Raw genomic sequence first — 18,269 nt, forward strand, 5'->3', positions numbered from 1 at the left:
TTCTATAATGATAGTTCAGTCATGAGTAATAGTTCCCCAATTTTCATATGTACTATTTCAATATAAAGTAATAACATTGGTTTCTAAGAGCCACAAAAGCATCAGTCTCTTTACAGTATAGACATACTTCACAAAGATGGCTTAATAAGCCAGCCATGAAATTAAGCACTGACCTAGCATATCTGATAGGAATTTGAAAGAAATACAGGAAGTTCTGATAAATATAGACAGTAGAATAAATGAAATTTAAGCCATGGGTCTAAGAAGAGAATGCAGTCTACTTTACAACATTGCCAAATGTCTGCAGTTCTTATGTCATAAAATTCCAGGAAGAATGTAATACATTCAGCAGAACTAATAAAAGGAAAAAGCAGGAAGGCAAACATCATAAGTCAGAAGTCTTCATCTCTGTTCTGCCACTCGTTGGCCATGTGACCTTGGATATATCTCTACGGATGTCAATTTCCTTCTCTGTACAATGACAGTGTTGGGCCAGACAGTCCTGGAGATTGCTTTCAGTTGTACCATTCTATGAGGTGATGAGTCTGACTCTACCATTGTCCTCTCCCCTTGTTCTTTGGAGATATTGTTACCACAATAGTTACTGTTGCCTCCCAAGTAACATCACGTAGCAAAGTCTAGTCACGCACAGGAATTCTAGGCACTGTGACCGTGAATCCTAATCCCTCTTTGGTCACACCGTCATTGAATGACCTTGCGCAGGGCACGTAACTCCAGCTAACTGCCTCAGATGCCTCACCAGACAAAAACCTCCAGGGATTTACAGGATAAATTTCCAACTCATTGCACTCTACAAGCTGCCCTCCAAATGCCTTTACAATGTTTACCCTGGGACCACCCATGACAAATCATGAAATTAGGCTGTTTTCCTGAATAATTGTCTTTCTTTCTTTCTTTCTTTCTTTCTTTCTTTCTTTCTTTCTTTCTTTCTTTCTCTTTCTTTCTTTCCTCCCTCTCACCCTCCCTCCTTTCTTTTTCTTTCTTTCTTTCTTTCTTTCTTTCTTTCTTTCTTTCTTTCTTTCTTTCCTCCCTCTCTCCCTCCCTCCTTTCTTTTTCTTTCTTTCTTTCTTTCTTTCTTTCTTTCTTTCTTTCTTTCTTTCTTTCTTTCTTCCCTCTCTCCCTCCCTCCTTTCTTTCTTTCTTTCTTTCTTTCTTTCTTTCTTTCTTTCTTTCTTTCTTTCTTTCTCTTTCTTTTCAATAGGCTTCACACCCAGTGCAGGGCCCAACATGGGACTTGAGCTCCCAATCCTGAGATCAAGACCTGAGCTGAGATAAAGAGTCAGATGCTTAACTGACTGAGCTACCCAGGCACCCCTCCCTGAATAATTTTCAATCATGGTGTGTCTCCACCTTCAACATAGAAACCTATTTCTCCCTATTCAAACCATAACCATCTTTCAAGGGAGGCTAAATTTAAATGAAAATTTAAAAGGCTGAAAAACTGGTCAAATTTGTGGCAAACTCAAGGCTAGGAAGGAGGGCTGATATACACTGTACAATAGAACCACCAGTATTTCAATAGGCTGAAATAGAGAGTGGAAACCAAGGAGAATTAATGTCAACTTTCAGCAAATATTTTTGAGCAGATGTGTCTTATAATGGAATTGGTGCATAATCCCCTCCCAAAATTTAGTGGATAGGAAGTTCAATATTTCTATAACAATAATAAAATGATAGCCATTTATTGTGCAAATTTTATGTTTTAGGCATTATGCCAAAGGCATCACATACCACGTCCATTAGAATGCTTTCAGCTGCAATTTGGAGTACCCAACAAAAATTGGCAGAGTAGTAAGGATTTTCTATCTTACAACCATAGGTAGTGAAGGGGCTGGTTCCAGGGTTAGTTGCTTAAGCAGCATAACAACACCATGGAAACTCATCCTCCAGCTCTGCCATTCTTGCAGAGTCAGCAACATCTCTCCTTGTGGTTGCACAATGGCTGAAATGATTCCAGGGGCCATATCTCAACATATAGAAAAGTACACCTCCGACATGTCTCTTTTTACTATTTAGGAAAACCCTGCACACAGCGTCCCTACAATTTCCCTCACATCTTATTGTCTGGAATCAAATCACTTACCACACCTAAATCTGTCAATGCCAAGGGAAATGGACTGCCAATACCATGTTAGACCTATCATGATTCACCCCTCACTCACCTTCCTTGAACACATGGCATGGTGTCCACCTTCCCAAACAAACCTCTCCACAGGCAAAGAAGAGAAGGATTGGGCTGGAAAGTAGCAAATGGGTAGATAGTCAACAGTGTTTACTACACATACATTATCATTTTAATAAATCATCTTCAAATGAGTTATTACGTTCATTTTATAGATTTAAATAACTGAGGCTCAGAGAAGTCAAGTAAATTGCCCACAGTCACACAGATAGAAGTGGGAAATCCTACATTCTTAATCATCATACTGATGGTTCTGAAATGTCAATGTACGTAAGAAACATCAAGAGTTAGTGAAAATGTGGGATGCCTGGATGGCTCAGTCGGTTAAGCGTCAGACTCTTGGTCTGGGCTCAGATCATGATCTCACAGTTCATGAGTTTGAGCCCATGTCGGGCTCCGCACTGACAGTGCAGAATCTGCTTGGGATTCTCTCTCTCCCTCTCTCTGCCCCTCCTCCACTTTCTCTCTCTCTCTGCTTCTCTCTCAAAATAAAAAAAACTTTAAAAAATTTTTAGAAAGATTAAAAAAAAGAGTTAGTTAAAAATGAGGATTTCTGGACTCCACACTCAGAGATTCTGAGGGTAGAAGCCCTCATTTTTCATTTTTAACAATTTCAGTTAATTTGGATGCAGGGTATCTACGAACCACATTTTGAGAGAGAGAGAGAAAGAGAGAGAGAGGGAGAGGGAGAGAGAGAGAATGGGATTAGCTATCACTTGGGCAGAAATCCGAGTTTTTTTTAAAAAGCCCCGATTTTCTGGAAGCTTCAGACCCACCATCGAGCAAAAGCTATTGTTTGCACAGGTCAGGCCCTCTATGGTGTCTATGTCTGGCTCACTAATTTAAGAAGAATGTAGATAAAACGTGAGGGGAACAAGGTTCAAGAGGGACCTCTAAAAGCTGGGTCTTCTAAGTAATCATTGAAGAATTTGGGAAAGTTTAGAGTGGAGGATAGTCAACTTTCTGGCTTAGGGGAGAGAGGAAGTCATCATAAACCTTCAAATATCAGCTAGGTTGTCACATGTAAAGGATGTTCAGAGGTAGAATCAATGATCAGAAATCAGGAAGAGGCTCATTTTGTTTTATTATAAGAAAGAATAGCCTAACAATTAACATTGTGCAATAATGCAAAGGAGTCTGCCTCATTCAAGCAGAGGCTGGCTGACCCATGACCAGAGCTACAGACACGGTAGAAGGGATTCCTCAGTTGAAAGGAAGGCAAAGCAGATGGCTCCTAAGATAGGCTGTGGTCCTCCAATCTCCTTCTCTGCAAACTGACTTATGTTAGAGTGCAGAGGAGAGGGGCAGAGGGAGAGAGAGAGAATCCCAAGCAGGCTCCAAGCTCAGTGAGGAGCTCAATGTGGGGCTTGATCCCACAACCCTGGATCATGACCTGAGCTGAAATCAAGAGTCAGACACTCAACCAACTGAGCCACTATGGTCATTTCTGCTGAACACCTTGGAGTGCAATTTAGCTTCTATTTTAATTTTGTTAATATTAGTTTTATTAGCATAATTAATATAAAATGATTTTAATACAACATATTAATAGTAATGTTAATTCATAAATATATTAATATAACTTCTATTCCAGGTTATATTTCTATTTTAATTTCTACATGTGTAATTCATTTAAAAAATGAAATTATTATTTAAAATGAAAAAAATTTTTAATTTATAAATATCCTGTTTGCCCTAGTTGATAGGACATGTCTGACTTTTCTTTGTGTCCTTGTGGCATCGAACTTATAGATATCTAATACATAGTTGGCAAATGAAAAAGGATGGCCTAGAATGGTGGGTGAGCTCATCCAGATTGTAACACTGCACAACATGAGTAGTGAGTAACTTTTAATATTTCTGCCCTTCTTACTACCATTCTTCCCCCTTTGGGCACTGAGCATTGTGGTTATATTTGCAATATGTACCATCCTCTCTAACCATCATTGATTGGGCCAGAAGTTAGCACATGCTGATAATTTCTTAAAAGGTGGCTATACTTATATGCAGACTCAGAGCATGGTCTACTGAAAGAGAATGAAGTCAATGCAAGACAAAGAGTGAGTTCTCTGGCTTCTCCACCCCTGGATTCCAAGGTCTTCCTGAGGGCCAAGTGTAAATGTGCCCTTGGTCTCTGTGAGAAACCTCTGTGTCTTTATAAAAGTCCTTCCTTCCTTTCTTCCTTCTTTTCTTCCTTCCTTCTCTCTTTTCCTTCCTTTATTCTTTTAAACTTTATGGAAGTTTAAATGGTTTTAGTTCGTTTCGGCCAGAATCTTGAATCCAAATGAATTTGTCTCTAGGCTTGCTGTTGAGGTGACTGATGACAATATCCCATGTTCTGACAGCTCCAGGAAAGCTGAGAATTTAAAGAGCTCAGATGATGAGAAAGCACCTGTATGATGCCAAATATTTTGGAGAGTTTGAGATCAGAACTACTTCAGGCTGATTTCTTTACCACTCCAGCCTTGAATCTGCAGGGACATCAAAGCCCCTATGAAGACTCCACTGCAGACCACAAATATCCTTTTAACAAAAATTCCCCCCACAGGAATGATGAGAAAGGAAACAACCTCTAGGACAATGAGGCCAGACCAGCTCAAATGAGAGATGGGAATATCTGGGGGTATCTACAGCCTCCTTGTGCCACAAAGAGCTTCTCCATGCAACATTTTGGGTCTGCATAAGGCAATCCATCTGTAAGGTACAAGTAGCCTTTCACAATCACATTTATCAGTGAGTAATCACACGAACTTTGTATTTAAGTTTTGTGGCAAAATCGTTTCACAATATGCACGTGTTTTCCTCATTTTGTACCCCATGGCTATCAGGCAGAACATGTTGATGTCACATTGATATACTCACTGAAAAAAACAGTGCCTGAACAAATCCAGGTGACACTCTTCCAAAACCCCCAGTTTCAATGTAAATGGCAAAGCAGCACTGGCTGTAAATGAGGGGCAGCGGGAGATGTGCGGTAGCAGAGTAGGCAGGGACATCGTTGAGAATTTTTTCTCTCCTGCGATGAAGATCTCTCTTGTGTTGGTCAAAGTGGGCAAATCATTAACACAGGAGTGCTGAGGAAGAAATGCTGCTTCCTGGCTTTCCTATTCCTTAATTTTTTTTTTCATATTTCTTTATTTTTGAGAAAGAGAGAGCAGGGGAGGGGCAGAGAGACAGGGAGGAAGAGAATCCCAAGTAGGCTCCACGCTGTCAGAGCAGAGCCCCATGCAGGGTTCGATCTCACAACCCGCGAGATTATGACCTGAGCTGAAATCAAGATTGGACGCTTAACCAACTGAGCCACCCAGGTGCCTCTGGCTTCCCTATTCCTTAGTCTTACTTAAAGTCCAAGGCATTTGTAGACCCTCTTCCTTGGGTCCTTTTCATCCTCCTTACTGCTTTTTGATTCTTTTGTTTGTTCCCAGGGGTAGGAAAGGAATCAAAGCACAATGATTTTCACATTGAAGACTGGTTTAAGGAACAAAATTTGCCGTGTGTCTTGAAATGACTGCCCCTATTTCTATAAAATTATTCCTCTTACTGCCTTGTGGATGCTGAACTGGTTGCAGGTCTGAGAATATGCTTTAACCACGCAACACTTCTGTTCAAATTTAGCCTAAGAAGTTGAGTTGGCTTCCCTTGATCTACTTTTTCCCCCTTTGATCTATTTTTTTAGTTAATAGAATTCAGGTTTTATTCCTGAAATGATATTTATAAAATATATTTTTTTTAATCCTGAATCCTGGGGCACCTGGCAGGCTCAGTCAGTAGAACGTGCAACTCTTGATCTCGGGGTTGTGCATCTGAGCCCTATGTTGGGTGTACAGATTACTTTTAAAAAATCTTTTTAAAAACATAAAAATAAAATAAAATAAAATAAAATAAAATAAAATAAAATAAAATAAAATAAAATAAAATAAAATAAAATAAAATAAAATAAAATAAAATAAAATCCAGAATCCTGTCAAGGTAAATGCCCTACAGTGGCATCATGTTTGAAAATGTTCTGTTTCCGTTCTTCTTTCCACACTTACCAGTTGGCATTCATTTGTATTCTTTCCCCCCACTACCATCATTATTCTTTTAGATGCTCCAATTGACCCACATTTGTCCAAAGGAAGCCAATAGAATCTGGTTTCTGTATCATTTTGACATTGGCTCTTTGATTCTCGAGCACTTACTTTCTAGCAAAAGTGAGTCTAGGCTCACTTTGTACTTTTTCTGTCTCAGACCTAGAATCAGTTAATTTTCCAAGGAGTCTTGTTCTTTTCAATAAATAATGATATTTAGAAACCAAGATCTAGCTTCTAGGTGTGCTCATTGCTAATGGGATGTAACTGTATACAGACTCTTTCAGTATGCAGAACTAAGGAATGTATTTTTTCAAGAAATCGTGGGTTCTTACTGATACCTCCCATTCTAATCCAATATCATAGAAATCTTCCTCTCTTTCTCCTAGTTTATATTTTTATCTTCCCTCACATTGAGAACTTTATTTGCAAAAATTTAAAGATATTTTCTCATTTGCTGTATGCTTCAATCCATTCAAAATAATCTCAGTATTGCTTACCAAGACCACCACAAATAAATCTAAGTTAAAGGAAATATTGTTTAAAGTTCTTTCTGTTCAAAGAATACATCCTGGAAAAGTGTATTAACACTGTGCCTGAATCAATTCCATTTTTTTCTAGGTTTGCCTGGGTGGCTTAGTCGGTTGAGCATCCAATTCTTGATTTCAGCTCAGGTGTGACCTCACAGTTCGTGAGATTGAGCCCAGTGTTGGGCTCTGCACCTACAGGGCAGAGCCTGCTTGGGATTCTCTCTCTTTTCTCTCTATCTGCCCCTTCCCCACTCTCTCTCTCTCTCTCAAAATAGATAAGTAAACATTTTTTGAATTCCGTTTTTTTCTATAGTTATACTTGATGTACAATTTGATATGCAGTTAAGATCATTTTTTCTGTTTATATTTTTTTTAATTTTTAAATGTTTTTATTTCTTTTAGAGAGAGAGAGATTATGAGCAGGGAAGGGGCAGAGAGAGAGGGAGACACAGAATCCGAAGCAGGCTCCAGGCTCTGTGCTATCAACTCAGAGCCTGACTCAGGGCTCAAACTCGTGAACCAGGAGATCAGGACCTGAGCTGAAGTCAGACGCTTAACCAACTGAGCCACCAGGGTGCCCTTGTTTATATTCAGTTTTAATGTTTGCCCTTTTTATTCTTTGTATTTAATTTTGTTTTTTATTTATTTTAATTTTATTTTTAAAATATGTATAATTTTTACATGGTTCAAAAATCAAAACTGTATAAAAACATAAACTCAGAGAAATCTTAGTCCCATTGCTATCCTTTCCACCCTAATTGCTTCCAACCCTCTTAGGTAGCTATTTTTATGAGTTTATAGAGTCTTAATATTTTTATTTTTGCAAATCTTTTTATTATTTTTTTATTTTGATATTTAAAAAGTTTTCTATTTTTACTACAGTGGTTATCTTTATACTAACTAATACTTTGTAATTTTTAATGGCCATAATCCCCCTTTTCCTTACATGGACTTCTAAAATTGGTGTAGACCTTTAAGTAGTATCTTTTGACTCCCACTTATGACCTAAATGCCAGTCAGTGGTTTTATTTTACTTCTCCTCTTCCCTTTCTTTTTCTTTTCTTTTTTTTTTTTTTTACATTTATTTATTTTTGAGAGACAGAGTGAGACAGAGTGTGAGCCGGGGAGGGGCAGAGAGAGAGAAGGAGAGACACAGAATCTGAAGCAGGCTCCAGGCTCTGAGAAAGAGTTCAGCACACAGCCCAACACGGGGCTCGAACCCACAAACCGTGAGATCATGACCTGAGCTGAAGTCGGATGCTCAACCCACTGAGCCACCTAGGCATCCCTCCTCTTCCCTTTCTCTTCTCCAATATTGTCAGCTGTGCTACTTCTAATGTAGAAGAATGTGCAATATTTACAGGCTATTCTTCCAACTTTGTTCACAGTCTTAGACCTCAAGTTAAATACAGTCGGTGCTCATCGGCAGCATTTTTGCTGCTGTTTCCTCAGTCATCTTCTAGTGGGATACAGTTCATCATCTAGCAGACTTCTCAGGATGAGATTATGATTACATATACTCTGATTTCTTGCATGTTTAAAACTAGTTGCCTATAGTCATATTTAAAGGACAGCTGGGCTAGATAACACAACCTTGTTTTAAAAGTGGGAATGGAAACAATTCAAGTAATCAACAATCAAAGATGTTTAGTTAAATAATGAACCCTGGTCCACACATCTATCACACATGCTACAACTGCTGTAGAAAAACAGGAAATGATATATAAACGTGGAATGGCCAAATTTGTGTTTTTAAAGTATAAGGATTCTATAAGTATGTGTATGGGTGTGTAGCAAAAAGCAGGTCAGAGGTACCTTAAAAAATTAGCAGTTATTTTCTTCAATTAATAGAATTATTGGTGATTTTTAGATTCTCCTTCATGCTTTTCTCCCCCCAGTTTTTCAAATTGTTCAACTTGTGGGATGGGAGAGAACACAGTATTTTTTTTTTTTAAAGCAAGACAAAGATCTAAAGTTTTCAAGGCTTATTTTTAATGTGTTGGTTTTCATCAATCCCACAAGACACAGTGTACCAAAGAAAGAGCAGCATGATCTAATTAGCAAGCTCAGGACAGTCTAGGCTGGTCTCGGTGCTCTGCCTGTCCTAGGTACTTGATCAATGTTGGCTGGTGATTAAGAAAACTACAATTAGTCAGCTCTGAGCAGAGTCATTTTAGGCAGTAATGTTAGTGTTTTTGAGTCAAGCGTCTGCCCTCCCAGGACTGTGGTGAGGACAGAACCAAGTAGTATATAAGTAAAACTGTCAGTGTTGTGTCTGGCACATAGTTCTCCTGTCATTTCATCTAGGAGGGAAATATATATCGTTGCCCTCTTTTTCTCAATAACTAATGGGGATGTATTTGCATTTACTTATTCTGAAGGATGTAAAAACAAAATGGACAGATAGCCAGTTTAAAAAAAAAAAAAAAAAGCCTGAGGCAGCCTATGAGAGTGTTCTAGAGAAACAGAGAGGAAGAGACAGCTCAGAGAGCACACAGAGAGCAAAAAAGCAAGACAGAAACTAATTTCATTAGAAATTACAGTAGTTAGGCCTTCTAAGTAAGAGTGGCTTGTGGGCTTATAAGTAAGAGTGGAGGAAACCTGTGTCCCTAAATCATAACTGTATTGTTATGGTGGAGTATCCACCTGCTTTGCTAAGTAATGATCACAGGATAGTAAACTCATCACAGCTCTTCCACTGGCTTCCCCCAGTGGATCTGACCAAGAACAGACAGCACCCCAGAGCGACTGAATCAGAATCTGAATGTGAAATGCCAGGCCTAAAAGTTTTTTCTGAACACCTCTTCCAAGGGATTATGATGACTAACTAGGTTTGGGAGTCACTGGCCTATATATACATGAGCCCACCATCCATCCCATCCAGCAGGACAGTCCCAGAATAAATATTACAAGAGCCCCTCCTGGTACTCCTGGTCTTTCTCTCAAGAGATACACATTACGTGCTCTCCTACCTGGACCTCAGCCTCCCAAAGGCACTTTTGTGAAGGCGGCCTCACCTCTATAGGGACGGCCTTGAACCATTACTTCCACTCCATGATGGAAGACAAGACGGAGAGAAAAATCACCCCTTGAACTTAAAGTCACATTAAAATGTCAACCAATAACCATATTCTACCTGAGAGTGGAAACTGATGAGTGGAGAAGACAAAAACATTTTAGCGGGGAAGGAGAACGGGAATCCTGAGCACCTCAAGAACAGTTGCTTCTGCTACTTCACCATTTGGTCCAAGTCAATCAAGAAGGTCAGAAATAAATATGGATTTGACTTTATCTGCTGGTTATTTAAGAGCTTTTGCTCATTTCTTCTTTACCTATTTTTGGTCCCCAGTTTCTAGAAAAGTCAAAATAACCAAATCAGTGGACAGTGATGTCATATTGTATTTCAGACTGCTGAAAAACCAATCAACACTCCTCATCGTGTTAATGTGTCATCCAATTTTGAGTGTTGTTACCTTGTTCTGGATTAATCTTGATCTGTTGCTTGTAAAATAAGGACAGGCAAAGATAAACATAAAAACCCAAGTGTTCCTAAAAGTATTCATGTTATAAAAATGTAGGAGAAAATATTTTAGGTCCCCTGGTGCACTGAGTATACTCAGTGCCCTCCATATTCCCCCTTATATCTGCCATCATGTCCCTGGACTGCCCACCTTCCCCAGCCCCACACAGCTCCCCTGGCCAATACACTGTGGGTGTTTTCACCCTTCCTGTCTTGGCTTATCATATTTCTAACTGGGGCCTTTTCCATAGAAAGGATTTTTAGTTACTGGACTCCTCGATTAATATTCAAGTTACCAAAGTTACCAATTTAAAAACCTGGGTTGCACTGTTTTCAGTTCAAATGACAACTCTGTTTATAAGACTAGTAATGGAAGAAAAGTATTTTCAAGTTTTTTTCTAATTCTCCAGAAATTGCAGCGGACAGACTGACCTGCTCAAACAATCAGTTCCATCTACAAATTTAATCAATTAAATAGTCTTAATTTTAAGCTGCATTAACAAAAGTAAGACACTGAAACTTATTTCTAAGTGCTTCCAATGTCTTACAGGGCAAATTTACAACTATAACAAGCAAAAACTTCCCTTGCTACACTGTGGTGAACAGAGCTGTTGATTCACTATGTTTTACATTTGAAACTAATGTAACATTGTTGTGTCAACTCTATTCAAATTAAAAAATTAAAATCAGGGGCTCCTGGGTGGCTCAGTTGGTTAAGAGTCCAACTCTCGATTTTGGCTCAGGTCATGATCTCATAGTTCAGGAGATTGAGCCTCAAATCAGGCTCTGCACTATAGCATGGAGCCTGCTTGGGATTCTCTCTCTCTCCCTCTCTCTCTGCCCCTCCTCTGCTCTAGCACATGCACTCTCTCTCTCTTTTTCCCCCTCTCCCTCAAAATCAATAAATAAACTTAAAAAAAAAAGTCCCTAGCATTTAAGCTCTCTTATTGCAACTATAATCAAATAAACTTAAAAAAAATCATAAATTGAGTTCCCTTAAGCATTCCAGTTCTGTTTATAAACTTAATCACCATCTCTTAAACCTTTCAAGAACCTTAAAATCTCAAGATTAGAATGTTACCCATTTTATATTGAAATCACAAAGACAATCCTTTAGGGTCAGAATATGTTACATTCTCTTGAAATAGCAAACATACTGGTCCTTTTTAGAGAAGCTTAATTTGGGTAGATGGAATTCAGCAACCCCCTGGCCTAGGCTGGATTCAACTAATCTCTTTGCTGCCTGATTGAACTCTGTATTCTTTTCATGTTCTTTTTGCCCAGCTCTGTCCCTACAAGCCCCCAACTGTCTAAAAACCATCAGCCTTTCTTTATGTTGTCCAAAATTTGACAGAATCAATTACTCCTTAAGGTTGATGTGCTAAATACTCCTTAAGGTTGATGTGCTAAAGCTAAAAATTCCTTTGAAATGCACACATACTCACTTAGATGGAAATCACATCATTGTTTTCACCTTACAATGCCGCCATCACCACACACACGTTGGTTTAGATTACTCGAGAAGGGGCACAATGAGGTAACAGGCTTTTGTGCAATGAGTTTCAGTTGTCTCCTAAAAACATTTTTTGTGGTATTTGTTTTGAATGCCCTGTGGAAAGAACACAGGCCTCTTGGTAAGCAGTTTTTGAAAGGCTCGTCTCCAAGGCAGTTACAAACTCAAGACATTGCTAGGAGAAATTCTGTTGTATGAAGAAGGTTGGAGCTGGAAGGGGTCTGATGGTCATTTGGTCCAACGCCATGCTGTACAAAAAAGAAAACTAAGCTCTAAAGAGAGGGGACAAAGGAGGGAGAAATGCCTTTACTGAATGCCTCCTGTGTTCCAGGCACCGTGCAAGTTAACCTTCAATTAAGATGCATAGAGTGGTGCTTAATAATCCTTTCCAACTGGCTTCCCCCCTCAGATACACTGCAGTGCTACCACACTCCTCAAGTTCACCCATCTTCTGGCCCTGCGTTCTTAGCACACAGCTTGACCTTCCCTTCCACTGAGTCAGTGGAAGCAATCCATCATTGGCTATTCCAAATTTCAAACCCAGCCTCACATGTACCCAAATACCTTGTGAACAGAAGCCCAATTTTAATGGCCTGAGAGGTAAAAAGGAGGTGAATAACCAGAGAGTCTTCCCAGAAGTTTAGAGAAGCAGAAGGAGTAAGTAAGACTAGACAGAGCTGAAATATGGGTGCAGGGTCAAGGGAAGTCTGGAGACTGGAGGCAGCAAAGCATATTCACAGAGAGATGGGAAGAGGGTGCACATGCAGGTCATATGGGAAATGATGGACAGAGCAGGAGCCCAGAGAAGGGGGATGTGGACGCAGGTTGAATTATTAAATTGGAAGGAAGGAGGGATGCTTCATTCTTCAAAGCATGGGGAAAGATGGGGGTGGACATAAATACTACTCACAATGGCCCTAGGGTAAGGGGGAAGTGGGGATGGAGGAGAAGCCAGGCCGGGGATACAGACCGGGTGCACATGGGAGAGTCTAAGTTCTGGACATCTCCATGAACTAACTAATGGCAGTGAGGGCACGAATGCGCTGGAAGGACATGGAGTTTGAGATTTGGGGATGGGGTAGTACTGAGTGACGACACAGCACGGTAGAACTCCTGAAAGACCATGCCCTAGTAGATGCCAAGTAATAAACACTGGGCTTGAAGCCAAGGATCAGAGGAGCCGTGGCTCAGAGAGGTCATCCTCCTGGACACTGGATTGATGAAGGCTGACAGGTGGCAGAATTTGGGGGAGAGAAAGGTCATGAGTTTGTTGCCAAAAACCTTTTGTGAGAGCAGAGACGGGTAAGCAGGTGGACATGATGGAGGTGACACAGGGATGAGACACGAGCCTCAAAGCCAAAGGGAATTTTGTATGGGAGGTGTGGAATGGTAGCCAGGCAACAGTTTTGGGGAGCAAGGGAGACACTGACTCCCAACTCCCAGCCTGAGGGGCAGAGCAGAGGGCAGGTGCCGTCCAGCAAGATAAAAGGGAAACAGGGAGCTCAGAAGAGACTAAGGCTCATCTGGCAGCAAAAAAACAGAAAAACATTTAGTACAAATGTTAAGGATGTAGGGATTCTGTTTACACGGGATGGAGTTTCAGATGGCACAATAGAAAGGTGAAGGGAGGGAGGCAGGGGAGAAAAAAAAGAAAGCATTCTGGCATGATCTAAATAACAGGATAAAGACTAAGGAGGTGTGTGTCTGAGGCAGCAACTAAGGATGAGAGGAACAGGAGGCAGAGGACCTCTGTCCTCAACTTTACTAGCCTTGTGACCTTAGGTGTGACTTACTTGCTGTCTCTGTGCCTCAGTTGCATCATTGTAAATGGGGAAAATGCTAGCATAGACCTCATAAGGCTGTTCCTGTGAGAATTAAATATACTAATACATGTAAAATGCATAGAAAATTGATCAGCATATAGTTATAAAAGAACCACTAACTTTAAAAGGAAAAAGATTCCTACTCCACACTCTTCCCTCAAGCGATGGTCATCCTGTTACATTAAACCCTCAATAACACATCTTTGCTTCCTATCACATGAAGCAAAAAACCAGCAGGCAAAAAAAAAAAATCTGTCAGAGTCACTGATAAGATTCAATTTCTTGCAAACATATACACATATCCTGTGGCGGTTAACCATTATCCATCTCTTGAAAGGAAGGAAAGATGAAAAAGCTGTTTGAGGACACTAAGAATCTAGTTATAAATGTCTAAGATGGACAGTCCATAGTCACCTAGTATATAACTCAGCAACAAAAATAAGTACCTCGTTAAGAAATGGGCAAAGGACTTGGACATTTTTCCACAGATGATATACAAATGGTCAATAAGCAAATGAAAAGATGCTCCACATTACGAATCTTCAGAGAAAGGCAAATCACAACCACAGTGGGTTACCACCTCACACCCACCAAGATAGCTACTAGCAAAAAAAAAAAAAAAAAAAACCAGAATATAACAAGTGTTAGTGAAAGACAGAGAAGTTGGAACTCTTGGCCACTGCCGGTGGGAATGTAAAATGGAACAGCTGCCATGGGGAAAGCTATGATGGTTCCTCAAAAAATTAAGAGTAGGATTACCATGTGATCCAGCAATCTTACTTTAGGGTATACATTCAAAGGAATTGAAGGCACTCAAACAGACACTTGCACACCTATGTCCACAGTAGCATTACTCAAGAGGTGGGAACAGCCCAAATATCTGCTGACATATGAATAAACAAAATGGTATATACATACAAAGACATATCACTCAGCCTTTAAAAGAAAGGGAATTCTTGGAGTGCCTGGGTGGCTCAGTCGGTTAAGCATCCGACTTTGGCTCAGGTCATGATTTCGCAGTTAGTGGGTTCGAGCCCCGTGCTGGGGTAATAAATAATTATTGGTTGTTGTTGGTAATAAATACTTAAAAAAATAAAGGGAATTCTGACACGCTACAACATAAATGAACGTTGAAGGCACTGTGTTAACTGAAATAGCCAGTCACAAAAAGACAAATGCTTATATGATGTATCTAAAGTACCCAAAATCATAGAAACAGAAAACAGAGAGGTGGTTACCAGGGACTGGGAGGAAGGCGGAAAGGGGAGTTGTTTAATGGGTATGGTTTCAGTTATACAAGATGAAAAAGTTCTGGAAATCTGTTTCACAATGATGTAAATATACTTAACACTACTGAATTATACACTAAAAAATGGTTATGATGGCAAATTTTATGGGTTTTTGTTTTGTTTTGTTTTTTGGCCACAGTAAATAAAAAGGAAAGAAAAGAGAGCCATCTAGTATCTCCCCCCTCCCCGCTCCACTTTACTGATGAATAAAATGAAGCCCAGAGAAGAGAACTGACTCATCTAAGGTCACACAGCTCACAGAGGCAGAGTGAGGACCAGAACCCAGGACTCTGATCCCGGCTGCAGGGTTCTTGCTGTTCCACTGAGCTCTCGACGCGAGGTGCTGAGGTAGTGGAAAGATGACATACTTGATTTATTAGTGGTGACAGTGACATTCCACTGAACCTGAAAAGGATAAAGATTCTACTCAGTGCTTACAAATGCTCATGTGCCTGGGCCTTTTTTCCAGATCCCATCGGGATTATTCAAACCAGCAGGTCTGAGAGGCCACACTGGAAATCTTAGGATATTCACAGCTCCTCTCCCTAGTCTGCGGCAGGCCCCAAAGCAGACGAGAGCAGCTTTCCTGTGCCCAGCCTGTCCCCCTGTAATTTAGAAGTCCAGACAGTTACACCGGAAAACAGGAAGAAAAGCTCGGGAGCCCGCTTGAAAACAAGCTCAGTGTGGGGTCTCCAACGTCATGGAGTGAAGCTACTAGTTAAAACGTGCTGCTTTGAAATGGCTTCACTCACTCCTGTCTGGACTCAGGGAGGAGGAAGTCTTTCTCCCATTTAGGGAGATTTCCTTTCGCTCTTTATTCCGAATTCCACACAGGAGACAACAGGAAAAGCTGGCCCCAGCTCAAGAAGCAGAGATGAAAACCAGACCTTCATTTTTGGTAAGGGTGATGTCAATAGGTTGCCTTCTATTTAACATCAGAAATTTCTTTTATTTTCATGGAAATGACGAGTATGGCTGAGAATCCCCATAGCACCTGGCGTGGTGATTCCAGAAATCTCCACAGGTTTACGCAGCTTCAGAGCTGAAGCCCAAGACCTCCCTGGTCCTGGTCCCTGTGCTCCTCTGGTCCTCAGGACACACAAACATCTCATGCATACAACACCCCTCTCAGCTCTGAAGGTGTTAGGCAAATCCTTCTTGCATTAATACACCCAGTGATGAAGAACTAAATAAAACATTTTGGCAAGGACATTTCTAAAGATCTTTCCACTCCAGAAATATTTTTTTTTTGTTTTCAGCAACCCTACCGAGGCTGAACCAGGATGCCTATAAAAAGTCTTCTGTGCTCCCCTAAGCACTCTTAATGAATCGTCAGGAAGGATGGAATAAGAGGGGGGTCAGAGAGCTGGAGCCCGAGCCAGATGCGGAGGCTGCCAGCTTGGCTCGGTGCTCTGGTGGCAGCGCTGAATGCCCATTCCCCCCACTCCTCGAATTGCTGTGGTCTCTGCCCATACTCCTTAAGGCAATTGGCTGTGCTCCTGGCTCGTCTCGCCTGTGTGTCTGCTAGTTATCGAACAAAGGGTGGAATTGCTCCCATGCCCAGTTTCCCAGATGCTCACAAGCACGGAGCCAAGGATCAGCTGAAACAGAAGGGAGAACTGAGCCGAGAAGCACTGTTGACAAGACTCGGCCACACCTGAGCTGTGGTTCCTGCCACAAGAACTCACCTGTCGTGTAAAAGCCAATGAGCCATTCAGGAAACATCATGCGCCTCCTGTTTAGAGTTGACCCTGGGAAACAAGAACTGTCTTGAGATGGCACTAAGCATGAAAGTGAGGGAGAAAAGCCACAAGGCCCTGGGTCCTCTGCAGCACCTCCCCCTCCTGCAGACAGAAGTCAGGAGGTAAGAGGTTTTGCTGGGTCTAAGCATCCCCCCTCTTACCTTCCTTTCCTCCACTATGTGTATTTTCCCCCAAATCCAAGGACCATCTTCACAGCCTGAAACTCCAGAAGAGCTGGCCTTTTGATAAGACCTTCTCCCCACAGTGAATGCTGGAAAAATGCTTTCTCTAAGCTGAATGATGTCCACCTCTCGGCTCATGGCTAGCTTTGGCAAACCAAAAGGACCTGCAGAGTGGGTGTGCATACAGCCCCTAGAAACAGGAACACAAGTCTCTTATGACTATCTGTATCACCCAAATGTCCAGGGGCCATGAGACTATCTGAGACACCTCCAGCAGTTTTGCCTTCAGGAGCTAATTCCAGAAGAATTTAAAACACAATTCCTTACCACCATGTTCAAGGAAACCAGGATACAATATCTAAAGAAGACTGTAGAAATGGGGACCCCAAAGGACAACTAGATCCGATGTGAGGGTGTTGAATTTTTTCATTGACTGCTCCTTTGGAAGGCCCGAAAAAGGAATTGCATCCATAATTACTTCATCTTCTTTATAAAGAACATCTTTATAAAGATGAGGTTGAAAAAACAAACTTGGTCACTGAATCAAGACATTTCTTTTTTATAAAGCTGTATAAAGGCTTTATAAAGGTAAGGAGAACCCGTGTAGTGTTTTAATCAGTACTGACTTGGGAGTCTTCTCCTCTACGCAGTATTTACAGGCCAAATCTGGGAGTCAGGGATATGGAGCGGGGAGGGAACTTCCACTCACAGAGGATCTGCTCTTCTCTAGGTACCAGGCTGGGGGCTTTATATTCAGGACCTTTGAACTCCAGACCCTTATAAGTAGCCACCTCCCCAACACCCCCACTTGGATGGCTAAAAGCATTTCAAACTCATCCCAAACTGGGTTTCCGATCTTCCCCCAAACTCCTGTTCCACCCACAGTCTTCCCCAATCCAGTTGATGGCGGTTCTGTTCTTCCAAAGGCCAAGCCCAAAACTTTGGAGTCACACTTGACTCAAGCATGACTCTTCTATTGTCCTCTTACCCCATTCCCGATCTGTCAAGAAATTCTGTTGGTGCTGCCTTCCAAATGTAACCCAGAATCTCTCTCTCTCTTCCCACCTCTAATGCCACCAGCCTGATGCAGGTCACAACATCATGTCTCACTCAGATTAGTGCAATGGTCTCCTGGCTTCTACTCCTGAACCTTTATCATCTATTTTCACTATAAAAGGCAGATGGATTTTTTTTTTTTAAAACATGTGAATCAAATCATGTCACCTCACCACCCAAAATCGATGAACAGCTTCCTACTCTACTCAGAGTAGAGTAGAGCCAAGGTATGGGGAAGTATATTGCTCCTACAATAGGTATAGAACAAAGGTGTGAAGTATAGTGTTATCACGAGGCATGAGGAATTGGGACCAAGATTTCAATCTGCCACCCACGATTATA

The 18,269-nt window shown here is 41.0% G+C and overlaps 1 long non-coding RNA gene across 1 annotated transcript in view; it reads right to left on the reverse strand.

The window, feature by feature from the left end:
• Nucleotides 1-1,311: 1,311 nt before the first annotated feature.
• LOC122240422 overlaps nucleotides 1,312-18,269 on the reverse strand; it is a 35,001-nt gene continuing 18,043 nt past the window's right edge. Inside the window, exon 3 of the long non-coding RNA XR_006220162.1 lies at nucleotides 1,312-2,256. This is a non-coding gene — a long non-coding RNA (uncharacterized LOC122240422). The remainder of the gene's footprint in view (nucleotides 2,257-18,269) is intronic.

The sequence above is a fragment of the Panthera tigris genome, chromosome B4 (assembly GCF_018350195.1).
Source record: "Panthera tigris isolate Pti1 chromosome B4, P.tigris_Pti1_mat1.1, whole genome shotgun sequence".
Taxonomy (NCBI): domain Eukaryota; kingdom Metazoa; phylum Chordata; class Mammalia; order Carnivora; family Felidae; genus Panthera; species Panthera tigris.